The sequence below is a fragment of the Chenopodium album genome, chromosome 3, assembly GCF_948465745.1.
Source record: "Chenopodium album chromosome 3, dcCheAlbu1.1, whole genome shotgun sequence".
Classification (NCBI taxonomy): domain Eukaryota; kingdom Viridiplantae; phylum Streptophyta; class Magnoliopsida; order Caryophyllales; family Amaranthaceae; genus Chenopodium; species Chenopodium album.
This window is the reverse complement of record NC_137836.1, coordinates 68,908,217-68,925,469: the sequence shown is the minus strand read 5'-3', so window position 1 is coordinate 68,925,469 and position 17,253 is coordinate 68,908,217. Positions and strand designations below refer to the sequence as shown.

Below are 17,253 nucleotides of genomic sequence, written 5' to 3'. Positions count from 1 at the left end.
CTAAATTAAATTAAAATTGCAAACTAATAATAAATCTACAAGTGGCATTACCATGTGAAATGGGTTGGTGAGGACCACATGGAGAGTAGGGGACCATACTTGCTCCCCACTCAATACTCTCCTTGTGCCACTGTCCTTACCCACTTGCTCCCATATTCCTCTAGCTTCCCCATAGTGACTGGCCCTATGGCCCAGCCACGAGCCTAGCCCGAGCCCAGCACCGCACCAAGATGCGGGCTGCTGTTGTGCGCGCAAGCCACGCACTTGGTGCGGGCTTGCTGCGGTGCGTGCGCTGCTAGCACGCCTAGCTTGCGGCAGCTAGCTGCTGCACGCACCACGTGCACGCAGCTGCTAGCTGCTGCTGTGCGTGGCTGCTAGCACGCACCTAGCCAGCCATGTTACGCTCGGCTTGGTGCGCTTGCTAGCCACTTATGCTTGGACATTTTTGCCCCTAGCATTCGGATGCTCGGGGCATTCCGATGCCAGGGGTATTTTGGGAACATGGTCGATTTATTATTATTTTGCGCGTCTCGTCTTTTTATTATTTTTTACTCGACTTTCGACGAGCGGTTTCGACGCTCCAAGCTCGAATTACCGACGTCTAATATTTAACACTCAGGCGACGAATTAATTTCACTAGGTGAAAAAGTGCTTTGGCAGCGGTTCAAACCCGGTCTAAGGCACCGGTTTGAACCGTTGCCTATGTGGGGGGTGCCAAATACCCCCTTTTTAGCACCGGTTCAAAACCGGTGCCATATATTCAATTAGGCACCGGTTAACCAGTGCCAAAAATGAACCAAAATTTTTATTTCATTGGTTTTGGCACCGGTTAACCGGTGCCAAAACTGCCCAATTTTTTTTTTTTTTTTTGTTTTGTTTTTTTTTGTTTTTGTTCTTGTTCTTTGTTCACTTGAAAATTGGCAGAAAACTAATACAACACCAATTATAACATTAATTCATAATCAGTAATAACACACCAAATATAATTGAAATTCATAATCACCAAAATGTTACATAATACATTAATACATAATATAATTTGAAATTTACAATCAGTAGTTTTACACTTGCCCAAAAAAAAAAAAAACCAAATGGATTCGACGAACGAGCTCAGTAGCTGAATTGCAGAAGCAAAGTACCGGCCATCAATTTTCGACGAAGATAACTCACGAACTGAAAATTGAAAAAAAAAAAAAACAAAAACGATTATATTAAGATAATTATACCCAGAAACACAAAATTATAAAAAAATAAAATTGAAAAAAAATACAAAATCCCCGAAAAAAAAAACAACCCAGAAACTCAAAATAAAAAAATAAATACACATACATGTAATTAAAAAAATTACCCAAAAAACACATGCATGTAATTAAAATTGATTAATCCACCCAAAATTAAACCCAGAAAAACGAGAACAAATCGAATTAAAATACAAAACCCATTAAATTCGGATAATTATACCCACAAAAATCGAATTAAAATCCAAAAATTGATTAAATAAACCCAGAAAAATCGATTAAAATCCAAAACGATTACTTAAACCCTAAATTCGATCCAACATAATCGATTAAAATCGAATTAAACTTATAAATTAAACCATAACCTTGTATAAATTATACCAAAAAAAAAAATTACATGCATGTAATTAAAAACAAAAAAAAAACACATGCATGTAATTAAAATTGATTAATCAACCCAAAATTAAACCCAGAAAAAACGAGAACAAATCGAATTAAAATACAAAACCCATTAAATTCGGATAATTATACCCACAAAAATCGAATTAAAATCCAAAAATCGATTAAATAAACCCAGAAAAATTGATTAAAATCCAAAATTGATTGCTTTAAACCCTAAATTAAATCCAACAAAATCGATTAAAATCAAATTAAATCCTAACCTCGTATAAATTATACCCAGAAATTCGGTGGGATTTGCGGCGGCCGTCAACCTTTGTGGTGGTGGCGGCGGCTTTGCGGCAGTGGTGATGTTGTGGCGGTGGTCGAATTTGTGGTGGTGTAGATCAAAGAAAGAGAGGAGATCGAAGAAGCTAGGGAGAGGAGATGAAAGAAGATCGGTTTAGAGAGAGGAGCTAGATCGAATATGCATGGGAGATGAAGATCAATAAGGGAGATGAGAGGGGAGAGAAGGGAGAGGAGGAGAAGGGAGAGAGGAGAGAGAAGGAGATCAGATGGAATGAAATAAAAAGAGGCTGAGAACTTTTTTAAGGGTTTATTATGTGAATTGAAGTGAACCGTTTTTTTTTAACATCTTATGGAACCGGTTCAAACCGGTGCCATTTGTATTTTTGGCACCGGTTTGATCTAAACCGGTGCCATTTCACTTTGTCTAAAAACCCGCCCATTTTTAGGCCGATTTTTGGCACCGGTTTGGCCTGAACCGGTGCCATTTGGGGGTTGCCTTTTTGTATTTTTATACTAGTGTTTCTTCCGAATTAATTCGTCGAGTCGGTTCATATATTTTGCTTGGGTGTGACCCAAAGGGTTCAGTCAAGATTAAGCTGTAATATTAATTATATTAATATTACTGATCGGAAGCGACCTCCACCCAGGCATTCCGATCACTTGACCTTACTGAATATATTAGCTTTCTAATAATTCTGAACCCGCTATCAGAATAATACACTTGTTCGAAGGACACTATTCCTTTCATATGAGTCATCACCAAGTCTAAACCTGTAAATCACGTAAAGTGCAAGATGGATGAGCTATAAAACTCTAGATTGATGCACATCTGGAGTAATGACAATCAGGGGTTGGGGTACATGGGGTACTAGCCGTGTACTTTTATCGAGGCCGTCTGATCTACGAGTCTCCTATTTCAAATATTTTTTTTAAAAACTAGGAGTTAGGTGAGATATCATACTAACTACGGTCACGGAGTCGTGCCCGTGGTAGTTGGATGTTTATTGATGTTTCCGAAAGGAGGCATGGGGTTTTTCTTTTATTGATGTTCCAAATGGGACATGGGTTGGACAACCTTGTCTATTCCTAAATTCAATGAAATAAATAAATGAGTTAGTTAATATTAACTAGTGAAGTCTTAATAAATTTGATAATTGAGTCATGTGTCGAGTCTGTAATTTCATGATGCGTATGCTTGATTGTTAGTAGCATGTTAGGTATTTCTTAATTTATTTCGCAGCTTGTATGTACTCAGCTTTGCTGATTGCGTGCTTTTGTGTGTGTCTTTCTTTGGTCATGGCCTTCGCCTTTCAATGACCCTGTGACGATCCAATTTTTACACTTGTAATATTGGGGAGCAGATTAACCACAGGTTATTACACATGCAGCCTCTGTTTCTAGATAGTGGGATCTTGAGTGGAGAGTTGGAGAGATGGTGCTATTTACATTTAAAGTTCTTTAAACTCAACTTTACTTTCATACTATTTCTAATGGTTTAAGTTTTGAATAAGGGCCTTAAAGGTTCCAAGTTGTAAGATTTAATTTGGTTTTGGTTATTGGTTTTGAAACTTATATATATTTATTTTAGTTTTTCCGCTGCTATTTTCTGAAAAAGTCTTAACGTTTGAACACGTGGCGGTAGCACGTTAGTAATTCTCTTGGAATTGTTCAGGTTATTCACAGGTTTTTAAGAGAGAATTATTGGGGTGTTACAGGATCCGGGTCTAAAACGGGTCCAATATATTTTGCCTAATTTTTTGCAAGAAATGTAATGTTTGGGTTAAAAAATGCATTTCAAACTGGCGTTATTAAGTTCAATCTAAATTAAATTGTACAACTAATCTAAAAATACAAAGTAACCACCTTATACACTTATATTTTGAAATAAAATTATAAACAACTAAAAAAGTATGATGTTACAAATGAGCAAGTGAAAAAACAATGATGATGTATCCGATATGAGCATCCAAAATTCATCTCTTGAAAGGACTAATCTTTATCACTACTAACATCAACATTTTTAATATAAAAAAAACAATTTAGTTTTTTTAATAGGAAAATTAAATGGGTAAACGGATCTAGGGGCTAGACTCGGATCCAAATCCGTTTTTTATAGCAGGACTCATTGGATCCGACAAGGATCCGACGGGTCCAAATTTTGAAGACCCGGATCCGTGAGAATTGGATCTGGATCCACGGATCTGGGTTGGGTGCAGATCCATTGGCATCCCTACTTGAGATGGTCCACTAATTAACATTCAACCTTCAATTTCAATGGTGGAAAGTACATCTTTTCACTATATGACTTCGAACAAGTCAAAATCAATGGAGGGAGAAAGCTTATCTACCCTTTAGGATTAACCATGCCAGTTATTCTCACTTTGTTATTCGGGTTTTTGTTTAATTCCGGCGGTGAAGCCGTCAAAAATGGTGGTGGGAAGTCGGATTTGGGTTAACCATACCATGAATTTCTCTTTTTTGTTATTAGGGTTTTCGTTTAATTTCGCCGGCAAAGCTGCGCCGCCGAACATGGAGTCGAATGGAATTCAAGAGAAGGTGAAAGTGGGCAGAGATTAAAAGGAGAAGATTAAAGTGGGTGGGAAGAAAAAATATGAACAAGAGGAAAAAGATGAACATGAAGAAGAAGAAGGTGGGAGGAAGAAGATGATGAATAGTAGCAAAATGAGAGTTTAACGGTGTTAACTTTGCAAATCTGTCCAACTTGTCATAGTGGCCCACAAATAGTAAAAATATATATTTTTTAATAAAAAACACAATTTTCAATGCAACTTATTTACGAAAATGTCATTTGATAAACATAATTTGTTTATCTAGGTTATAAACTTGGGCTTTCAAAAGATTTATAAAGATCATTATCATATATAATAATCGACATTGAAAAGAACATAGTGTTAATAGCTAATTGTACATTACAAACAAATATAAAGTACATCATGGGTTTTTTTATAAAGATTATTATTATTTAACCGTATGTAATTTCGCTCTAGCTATATATTCATTACAATTTAATTTAACGCTATGTTCTTTTTACTATAGCTATATGTTCATTAAATTTCTATAATATGCTATTTTCGGATGTACCATGCTCTTTGTGAAGGCGTCTCTAAAAACCAGCGGCAGATCTAGGAATTGTACCCAGCGGGTTCGAACTTCATCAAACACTCAATATCCGTATGCACGGATATAAATCGGGTATTCAATTATAAAATAGAGTGTTCAAATAAATACCAATACACAAGTACACAACAAAATAAGTCCAAATTTCAATAAAATTGCAAAATAAAATGATCCTCTATGTCTTCACTACTAGGTTTAGAGTTTTGAGAGGAAAAGTTTGATGATTTTTGAGATTTGTTCCAAAAATGCTCCAAACTTTTCATGGTCACACACTGCAATAATTAAAAAAATTAAGCAATACTACATCTACTGCCCATTTATTCAATTAACAGTTAACAATATAACAAAAGGTACAAAACAATCAACATATTAACAATTAAGAAATTGAAAAACTCAAAAACAGATTGAAAAAAAACTGATTAACACTTAAGAGAAAAAAGATTGACAACTAAAATTTAAACAAGTGCAAATTACAAAACATATTAAAATATTTAAGAAATTGAAAAGGAAAAAAAAAAAGCGAGAGAAGCGACAGCTAATTGTCGTTACCTAACTGCAGCAGGTCGTCGGTCATCACAAAAAGAACCAAGGATACGTCCTGGTGGACCGATCCCGGGACCTACTGTCTAAATCTAGAGCAACCAAACCAACTGAGCTACGAGCCTAATGTAATGTATGTTTGTTTCAAATATTATTTATATAATTTTTTTTAATAAAATTCCTGTTTTTTTCGGGATCTAACGGGATTTAGATGAACCCCCATTGGATTCGCGCCTGCTTAAAACCATTGATTACTTTTCTTTACCATGACTTTCTCATTTTTTTTCATTTTCTTATTTTGTGACAAGGATAACAGAGCATCTCTCATCTTCTTCAATGTAAATAGCATACTACATTTCATGAATTTGATAAAATGAAAAACCATTTCCAGTTTTAATATAAAACTAGTTTAAGTCCCGTGCCATGCACGGTCATAATTAAATTTTAGAACAAATAAATAATAAATAATGGTGTTAATTCAAAAATAATTTATCCAAAAAAATTATGTGTAATAAAATGACTTGAATTTTAGTTTAAACCAATTAGGGGTCGCAATTCGGGTCAGCAGGTCGAGTTCGAGTCAGATTTCGGTTTGATTTTTGGTTATGCTTAGAAACTATCAAAAATAGTGTAAAACTTAATATAATTATGAAATATGAAATTTAGGTCAAATTATCCTTGATTTGTTTCAAAAAAAAAAGGTCAAATTATCCTTAGAAACCATCAAAATATGTTTTATACTCTATCAAATAATTAGATTTAATTTTCCAATATATGTTATGTACGTTTGTACGAAGCATACTATAACAAAATGATTTTGTTTCTATAAACCTTATGTATAATTTTAAAATTTATACAAAGAATTTATACAAAGAGATATTTCTTTTTTTTATTAAAATAAATTTTTTTATCACATGATAAAAGTTGGAGAATTTTTTTAATATAAATATGTAGAATTAAATTATTTTACTCGTATCCATTGTTAATTGATCATGCATAAATTTGATATTTAATGGTGAATTGAAACTATATGTAGATAGTGTTGTGGAGTATGAAAATAATATTGGAAATTTTAAAAGATTTTATACTACATTTCACATTATTACTGGTTTGTGAACGATATGGTTGATACGGTGTATATATTTACTATGTATACATAAATATTATATGATAAGAATATATAAGAATATAATAAAATATAATAATTAAATGAGGAAATAATTGTATAATAAAATTAATTAAACTATAATATAATAATTAAGGAAATAATGAAATTGGCGGGAAAAAAATGAATGACATTATGCCAAGTGTCATTAGAGGTTCGCTTTTAGTATAGGTTAATAGATATTGTCATCAAAATATGTACGTAAATATTTCCTAAGAAGACATTTGTTGAGGGTGCTTTCTCACGTTCTCATCATCTCCAAATAAAGAACGATTAAATTGAGGTTCGAAATTTCGTTGTATCTTCTACTATATTCTTTTTTACATGCGTTCTTGTGCTTTCTCCCTTGAGTCCCTTCAGAAATTCAGAATACCATCTTTGAGACAACTTAGGGTGTCTAGTTAGATTCGGATCATTAAAATCAACATAGTATATACCGAAAGTATAATCAAAGCCGAACAATAGTTCATATACATCCATAAGTGACCATACAAAGTACCCTTTAGTGTTTGATCCATTTCTGCAAGGAAAAATTAAAATTAATATAGTAAAATGATTTAATAACTTAATACTTCCTCCTTTCTTTTATTATTGCACCATTTGCCTTTTAAGGAAATTTCACAAATATTGCACCATTTCCATTTAAAGAAACAAAATATGTATGTTCACAGTGTAAATATCCAATATACCCTTACTTTTAACACTTGATTCTTTACTTTATGTTTACATCACATGGCCTTATTTGTACTTTTACCCTTCTCTCTCCTCATTTTTCCCACTATCAAAAAATGTGAGTCCAACATATATGGTGCAATAATAAAAAAACGGAGGAAGTAATAATTGTTATGAACGTATGATGTATTGATGTAAGTACATGAACAATGTCATAATCGAGTTAGAACAAAATATTATTGGTGGGCCTAGGCCTATTAATTACAAAATAGTGGGCCTAGTAATAGTTTTGGTAGAAGCAAATTTGGTCCATTTACAGTTGATCTTTCGTAAGACTCGTAACAAAAATATTTAGATCACGATATTGTCCTATGGTTATCCTAGGCTTAAATGTTGTAATTAGGGGAGAGCATAATAGAGTACCCTGTTAAAATTTCTGAAACCAGAACATGTTGCAACAGGTTCCTCAAATTGGGAACCGAAATCAGAACCGGTTTTGTTTCATGGTACCATCTACCATGTCTTGTAATATATTTAATGAGTTAAGCTAAAATACGGTCCCTCAACTTTGCCATTAGTAGCACATTTGGTCCCTAATCTTTAAAATGAAGCAAAAAGGTCCCTCAACCACTCTTTCCTCACCATTTCTGGTGGAGGAACTTCCTAGTCAGCAAAGTTTAGGGGTGTCAATGCCAACTAAGCCAAAGTTCAAGGACTTCCAGCGATGATTCAGCAAAAGTTTAGGGACTACACTTGTTTTTTTCAAACAAAAGTTTAGGGACATGTTAGATTACAACTCATTAATTAAATTAAATATAAACAAAAGCTTACTTATTTATAAAGTGAGTTTTTATTAACCAAATATTTTTAAAGTGAGTTGGCAAGAATAAAAATTGCTAATAAAATTTGATAATCACGATGTATTTTATATATATATATTTTTTTATCATTCCTTTAGTTCCTACCATTTTTGATAATCATTTTTTTTTCTTTTTTTTACAATATATCCCTACCAAACTCATTAACCACATATCTTCAAATCCTAACTCCTAACTCTTAACCCCTTATATATTTCACACGCCAATATAAATTGAAATAACAATAAATAAAACCAAAAATGTATTGTGTTTTCAAAAGTGAGTGATGAGTAAGACAAACCCAAACTTTGTAATATAAAACTAAAAAAAATTATGAAACTAGAATAAAAATAATACCACCCTACTTTTCTCATAATTGATATTTTTTTTTCATGAGTTTATGTTCTAAAAGGTTTTCACTTTTTTGGGTTGTTGTGTGTCAATTTCAAGGTTTTTTCCCTACGTGTTTTGTGTTCTAAATGATATTTAATTTTTTAGGTTTTACGTGAGACAATTTTAAGGGTTTACCTATTTTCCCCTTTTTTCTTTTGATAATTTCTAGGAGAACATTATTGCCTTAGATTATTGACTAAATGTGTGATCATTAATTCACTCTTAGCTTAAATTATCTCACTTAAATATTTTTATTTTTATAAAGCAAATAATTTTTACTAAAATTAAATTGGTTTAGTTGAAATTTAATTAGTTTAATTGAATGAGCTAAAACTTATAAATTATAATCACTTTGTATGGGAGCACCATGTGTCCCATAGATCCCTAAACTTTGGCCTGTAATAATTACATTAGCCACCTGACCCTATAAGTCCCTAAACTTTCATTTCTAATTTTATTAATGCCAACTTATTAGTTGAAGGTCCCTAAACTTTGCATTGAAAATCATTAAATTTGTTGCCACATGTGCACTAAGGTCCCTAAACTATGCCTAGTAAGCTAATTTGTAACTGAAAAGTGAGTCATTGGTGGTTGAGGGACCATTTTGCTTCATTTGAAAGTTGAGGGACTAAATTTCTACAAACACCGAAGTTCAAGGACCGTATTTTAGCTTAACTCTATTTATTTTTTTTTTTTTTTTTTATTTTTTTTTTTTTTTTTTTGCAGATTTTCGTATATAATACTAGATAGTTACTAATTTATAATGTTTATAACTCGCAAATAAAATAAACTAATAGTTTTTTTTGAAAAAATTTAATACATATATTTATAATTGTAATTTTGATATTTATTAATTTAAAAAATAGTATAGAATTGGTGTAAAATTTGAACTTAAGTGATACTTTTATCAGGTTAAAGGGTACTCTATAGGTTCTGGTTCCGAAACCCACTGTTCTTAACAGGTTTTAGAACCCGCTTTGGATATGGGTATCCTGATTTTTTGCTCACCCCTAGTTGTAATAAGTCTTGTTTTTTGTATAAGACGGAGTTACATTAAATTTTATGATAATATGTTCAATTTAAGAGTAATTTAAACAATTTTAATTGTAATTTAATCCCTTTAATTTGGTTAACTTCTAGTAAGAGTTACTATATAGCTACCTAAATTCTTTCTTCAAAAAAAAAAAAAAACAAAACAAAACAAAACAAAAAACAAAAAAAAAACCTAAATTCTAATTACAACCTAAAGTTCTAATAAACTTTACCAGTAATAAGTTTAGGTAAATAAAACATACACCCTCAATTTTATTAATAAGTGAAATGTTTCTCTTGTAAACTATGTAATGCAAAACTTTGACTGATAATGTCTTGAAATAATTAATAATTAAAAATTATAACAATTAAATATTAATAAATTATTCATTAAGACAAGTTCAACAAGTATATTATCCACAAAACTACATTTATACTTTATGTATAAATTAGACATATTAGTTAAAGTAAATTAAATTATCTCAATAATGCAAAAAGTCAAATCGTTTCATTTATTTAAATATGAAAAATGTACTTAAAATATTTTTAAAATGCATATTGTGTAAAACCCAATAATAGACAACAGAGTATTATGTATAATATATATATTTTTTAGTACTCTGTAATTCTGTATACTCCCTCTGTCCCAAAATACTTGATACGTTAGGGTGGACACATAGTTTAAGAAAACAATAAGTAGATTCATTTAAAATATTTGTTTTTTTTTTTTTGAAAAAATTTAAAATATTTGTTTATTGTATAAACGATTCTATTTAGTATTTTAATATTTTAAGAAAAATAAGAGCAACTCCAATGGTTGTAGCTAGGGAATTATTGCAATTGACTTGTTACTAGCCTGGCCATTGAAGCTAGAAAACTCAATTAGCTTGGCTAAGCAAATTATAGCTTTGCCAAGCTAATTTGCTTGGAATTAAACTTGCTAAAATAAAATTCTCATTGCACTAATTTAACTCTTTTAATGTATTTTCTATCCAACAACTACTATTAAGCTAATAGCTAGCCATTGGAGCAAAAAATAGCTAAAATAATACTTACTCCGTTCTATTAATATTGCAACAAGAAGGAAATTACGCATTCCAAAGCACTTTTTATATGCTAAATATCTATAATTGTGTAATTAGCTTAAAAGCTTATGTGGCAAGGCAAGCTAATTGTTTGGAGTTGCTTGGGGGTAGTAAGGAGAGAAAATGTGGGATTAATTGGATTTTTGGGTTTGTGGTCCTAAAAAGAGTATAGGAAAAAATATATATATTTTTATTAGTGGTCTTATTCCATATCTAGTAACATGTCAAGCATTTTGGGACAGACGAAAATGAAACCGTGTCAAGTACTCTGGGTTGAAGGAAGAATTAATTAAATACTCCCTCAGTCCCATAATTTGGTGCCTATTTCTCAAAAACACGGTAATTTAGGAGAATGATGGAAGTAGAGGAGTATTCTATTAAAAATATAAAAAGTAGAGAATAATTTATGGGAATAATAAAAAGTAGAAAATATTATATGAAAAAAAAGAAAAATTAAGTAATGTTTTTTTTTGGGTATATATGTGTGAATTTTGTATGGAAAAGATAAAAAGTAAGTAATGATTATAGGTTATTTTTAGAAACAGGAACAACATTTTAGAACACCCGATCGAAAAAGAATATAGTACAAAATTATGGAACAAAGAGAGTAAAAAAAAAAAAAAAAAAAAAATCAACACGTAAATGATGCAACAAATAGCGTTATCGATATCATAGGATTCAATATAGGCTATATAGCCTTACCTCATAGCATTAAGCAAACTCCCAATATGGGATTGTAAATATTCAACCCTGAATTCATCATTTATAGATGTATTATAATTTGCCACTTGACCTGCAACCAATTTATTTAACTACAATTAATTTATTCTCAAAACATATTAAAAATTTTAAAAAATAATTTAAAAGGAAAAAGGAATACCATTTTCATGGATATAGATAAGAGGATTTTCATAAACGTCCTTGTAATATTCCAATACTCGCTCCAAACCCCATGGTTCATTTGGAAACATAAACTAGGAATTATCACAATTAAACATGTTAGCCATAAATAAATCAAGAATAATACACAAACACAACCACATCATATAGAAGATGTTTGATTTTAAAACTCACCTTTTCTGGCAATGCATCGAAATCAAAAACTGTAAGAAAGAAGGTTATTAGTATTTGACATAATTTTCTAAAAATGAACAAATTTCTAAGGCAAAATTGACCTTAAAAGTCTTAATTATAATAGCTTCCGCCGCCACATATCATAACTTTTATCTTTTTTTTTTTTTTTTTTTTTATGGACATAATTTTTATTTTTTAACAATGAAAAATGAAAACAACACCAACATGACTATTTATAGGGTCGTAAAAAAAATGTCATAAATGACACCTTGTAAAAGGTGGTGCAACAACTTTTGTGTGTAGCTGGTCAAATCGTGTGGCCAGCTAATATACGAGTAACCCATGACCCGATAATCTTTGACCGACCAAGTAACCCCTAACCAACTGGATAACCTTTGACCAATTGAATAACCCGACCGAATAACTCCTGATTGGCCGAGTAATTTCTAACCAAGTAATTCCGACCATGCTTTAAAAAAAAATGTTCTCGTGTGAAAGTTTACGATGTTTTTGTGATTAGATAAAGTTAGTGCAACTTTGCAAGTCATAGTTGATTTTTAATTTTTTTAACTCGATAAAAAGTACTTAGAAAGTTAGAAGCATACATATCCACTCCACTTCAATGTCACCAAAATAATCTCTTAGTCTTGGATTTATGGAACTGTTCATAGAGTTGTCCGTGACTGTCATGAAACTATAGTAATTAACTCCAATAAAATCAAACGATCCCTTCAACAATTTTGATTCTTCTTTGGTGAAAGTAGGCAATTTGGTGCCAACATTTTTCTTCATAATTTCGGGATAATCACCGTACGTCAAGGGATGCATAAACCTAAAATATGAGCATCAGAACAAGGGTAAAAGTTAGCATGCCACAATATATTTATATCTTCAGCTAATAGATTAATTATAAGCATGAGATATACTCCGTATTTTTTAAAATTTCATTGTTTCGAGACTAATAGACATGGTAACAATTAATTGCCTAATTGGTATAATTTGTGTTGAATTCGTATGTTCATGCTTAATGTATTTACTTTTAGCTTTTTAATATACTATAGTTAGCTTTAGCCTTTAAGACTGCGTCTATTATAATTCTTTAATTTGGAGCTTACCAGCCAATAAGAAAATCGTAGGCTCTTCGAGCAGCATCTACATCTTCTCGTGTGTTCGTAGCAGGAGACATATGGTAGGAAAGGAGATTCATTCCCACAAATCCATGTTGTTTGGCCTATATCCAATTGTGTTAATAACATACATATAAAATCATGTCAAAAAAGGCATAATAAAACATGATATCATGTATTCATACCTGATACTTTTCCTTATACAACCTAACAGCAGATCCATGAGCCAACAATAGAAGATGAGCAGCAATATATGGTTCAGTCGTCGAGTCTCCTCTACTACAATTATATGGTCCGAAAGGGGGAGAACATCTTCCTGGAGGTGTATTCCCTACGTCGTAGCCACCAAAGACGAAGATATTTGCCTCGTTGAAAGTTGTCCATTGCTGAACCCTATCACCAAATTCTCTGAAACAAATGTCTGCATATGCTGTGAAATCTTCTCTGCATTCAAATATCATCCATCACAGAAAAATTGAATCAAATTAATTAGAATCTATAGAATAAGATCATACTAGACCATGTTTTACAAATTCAAGTGAACTAGCATTTTGACCTGTTCAATCTACGGGTTGTTGCTGAGGTTATTTTTATATGTATAAATGGTTTTCAATAGTTGAAACTTTTGAAAACAATATGTTGTTTTATGACCATTGAGGTGAATGAAGTTGAACGGTAGAAGAAGAGAAAGGAATTTAGTTAGGTATATATACATGTTGAATATTCTACGATATGAAAATGATATATTGGTTTAAATTATATTTTAAGTTTAGGTGATGAAAAGACTATATTTAGTGCACTTCATGTTTTTATTAATGTGGATTAATTAGTTCAACATTATTTTATTATGGTGAAAAAAAACACTTCATTTTTAAATACTAAGAGAGGTTACGATACATATAGCATTATTAGCATATAGGTGAATTATGGTGACATTGCATGTGGCATAGCTAGGGGTGATTTGAGTTTTGTGTTTTTAAATAGGAAATTTTGAATTTTGGTACCTCGAAAATGACCCTAATTGAATTTTTGTACCCGTTTAAAATTTATTTATTTTTTGGTACCCATCAAAGTCACAAAATATAGGTTTTGGTACCTCCGTCCAACTTCCGTTAAACTTTACGTTAGTGGGCCCATTATCTAATTATTTAATAATTTAATTTATTAAAAAAAAGAAAAACTTTAAAAAAACAGAAAAAAATAATAATAAAAAAAATAAACAGCAACAACCACCCACCCCTCTCCCCGTTAGCCACCCTTCCCCCTCCCCGTGCCGGCTATCGGTGCCCAAACATTTTCCCGGCGCCGGCGAGCCCACCTCCTCCATTTCCCTCCTTCGACCTCAGCCGCAACAACCCACCTCCTTCCTTTCCCTCCTCCGATCTCAGCCGCAACAACCCTCCAAAACAACCACACCACTCGCCGAAACAACCCCCCTCCCTGAAACAACCACATCGCTTGCCGAAACAACCCCCTTCCTGAAACAACCACCCTCCCCTTTTTGTGTGGCCCTCGAAACCCTAAAACCCACCTGAAACAACCCATTTAGGGTTTTAAACAACCTAAAAAACTAGTGATTTTCTGGGTTGTTTCAGGTGGGTTTAGGGTTTTGGGGGTCTGCGGTGGGGGAGATGGTCGGTGATAATGGTTGTTTTGCGGGGGATGGCTGGTGCGTGTTGCAGGGTTTAGTTTTCGTGGTGGTGGTGTGATGAAGCAGCGCTGGTGCAAATCGAAGGGGCTGGTGGTGTGATGGAGCGGCGCCGCTGTATGTGAATTGTGTGATAGCGGCGCCGCTGTGAATTGTGTGTGCAAGGGGTGGCTGGAAGGTGGCTAAGGGGTGACTGGACCCTCTAACGGAAAACATAAAAGAACATGGACGGAGGTACCAAAACCTATATTTTGTGACTTTGATGGGTACCAAAATAAAAATAAATTTTAAACGGGTACGAAAATTCAATTAGGGTCATTTTCGAGGTACCAAAATTCAAAATTTCCTTTTAAATACTAATATGGAAAATTTGAAAATTACCACCTATTATAGTTTCCATTTTATCAATCACCACCTACGATTATTTTTTTTAAAAAAATTACCACCAACTTTTTTCTTAAACACCAAAAGTTCCTAATTAGTTGGCTCTCAACCACCTTATGACGTCATGTGGGCCTCACATAATACCTTCCCTCCCACTTCTGATTTCTCACTTGATACTTCACTCCCAGATTCAATTTTTCGCCGAAAGAAATCGAAAACATTGCAATTCACTTCTCCAATGGTCACATGTATAACTAATTGTGCATTAATGCAACAAGTGATGGTTTATGGATGAACCTCTTAACAAGAGAATTAGGACAATGCGACTTTGTTAATATAATGTATATATTAATGAAACGAAAGTGCATAAAAATTAATTATTATGACGAAGTACATACATGATCCTTTGATTGAGGAAACCTCCATACTCATCCTCAAGGACCTGGGGTAAATCTGTGTGCATTAGGGTAACATGGGGCTCGATTCCTGCGAGTTTGAAGTTAATTTAACCCTCTATAACCCTATCATATAGTTTAATTAACATTTTTTCAAAGATGTTAATAAAATGTACTTCAATTAAAACGTGTTTACAGCTAGAAAAATATTACCATGGTTAATGAGTTCATTGATTAGGTTGTTGTAGTATCTTAAACCTTTCGGGTTAATAGCTCCTCTGCCATCTAAAAGAAAATTAAGAAAGATTATAAGTTTATCTAAACCATAAAGTTAAATTATTGATTAATTTGATAAATATGGTGGTAAAGTATGAAAATTGGTACTTGGAATTAATCTTGACCAAGAGATTGAAAATCGGTAGGCATCCAATCCTGTCTCTACCATGAGTTGAACATCATCCTAGTACCATTAATCATAAACATTAATAGATAATAATTCAAGAATTATTCCAATTGATCATCCTAATACCATTAATCATAAACATTAATAAATATTAATTCAAGAACTATTCCAATTGAATTAAGTAAATTATTCAATTATATCTATTGATGTGTTAGCCATCTTCTATTTTTGTTTTTTGTGTTAGCAATCTTCTATTGGAATTAGCCATCAAGAACTATTCCAATTGAACACATTATTTCAATTCAATCAAGAACACATCAATTAATGTGTTAGCCATCTTCTATTGAACACATTATTCCAATTGAATCAAGAACTATTCCAATTCAATAACTATATATTCCAATGGAATAAGTCTTATGTATTAACCATCTTCTAATTTTGTTTTTTCTCTGTCAAGTACAAGTTGTACAAATAGGTCCAACTCATATGTTCAACTTTATTACAATAATAGGGATAAAGTCAAATTAAATCACAAAACATTTCTAAATAGTACGTGTATCCATTATTGAAAATTTTATTTGAGTAACTCATATAATGATACTCAAAAAAAAAAATAAAAAAAATAAATAAAAAATAAATAAAAAAATTGTGAAACTAAGTACTCGTATTAATATTTAATAATCACCTTGTATTTGTGATATTGATCACATGTCACATCTGGATTATGAGTTCCATGACCTGAAAATTTGAATAATGTGCACTTAAAACTAGGAAATGGTATGATAAATATTGGTATGTAACTATCAATTATGTACTACATTTAACATTTCATGGCAAAATATTAATATTTCACATGACTATAATTTGTATATTACGGAGTACTTTGTAATTCATATTTATTAGAAAATATTTACGGAGTACCATAAAGAAATAGGCATAATATTATGAAATGGAAAACTAAGAACAATGGTCGAAGCACTCAATGAAAGCTTACTATTTTGATGAGCAAAAGTATCATAAATGCTGCGCGTCCTTCCATCCTCCAATGCTGCTCCCTCAATCTTTAGATATAACAATGCATGAAAGGTTTACAAATGAGCACATTTTCTTTGGAAGTGTCAAAAAAAAAAAAAAAAAGAGCACATTTTCTTTGGGATACTCGATAAGAAACACGAGCAATTTATTTTATAACGAACAGAGTATAAATGTTCGTATAATATTATACTTCGTAGAAACTATATAAAAAAAATAATAAAAATGAAAGCGAACAGAGTACCTGATAGGCAGAGGTACTAGCACCAAATATGAAATCCTTAGGAAAGTCATCGCGATTATAGTGTTTGTCCCCAAGAACTGTTTCTCCAACCAAAATTGAAGATATAATTACCAATTTTATTATTGCCAACATTTCTTCC

The 17,253-nt window shown here is 32.0% G+C and overlaps 1 pseudogene; it reads right to left on the bottom strand.

Moving 5' to 3' along the window:
• Positions 1–6,980: 6,980 nt before the first annotated feature.
• On the bottom strand, positions 6,981–17,168 carry LOC145625266 (beta-glucosidase 11-like; annotated as a pseudogene).
• Positions 17,169–17,253: the final 85 nt, after the last annotated feature.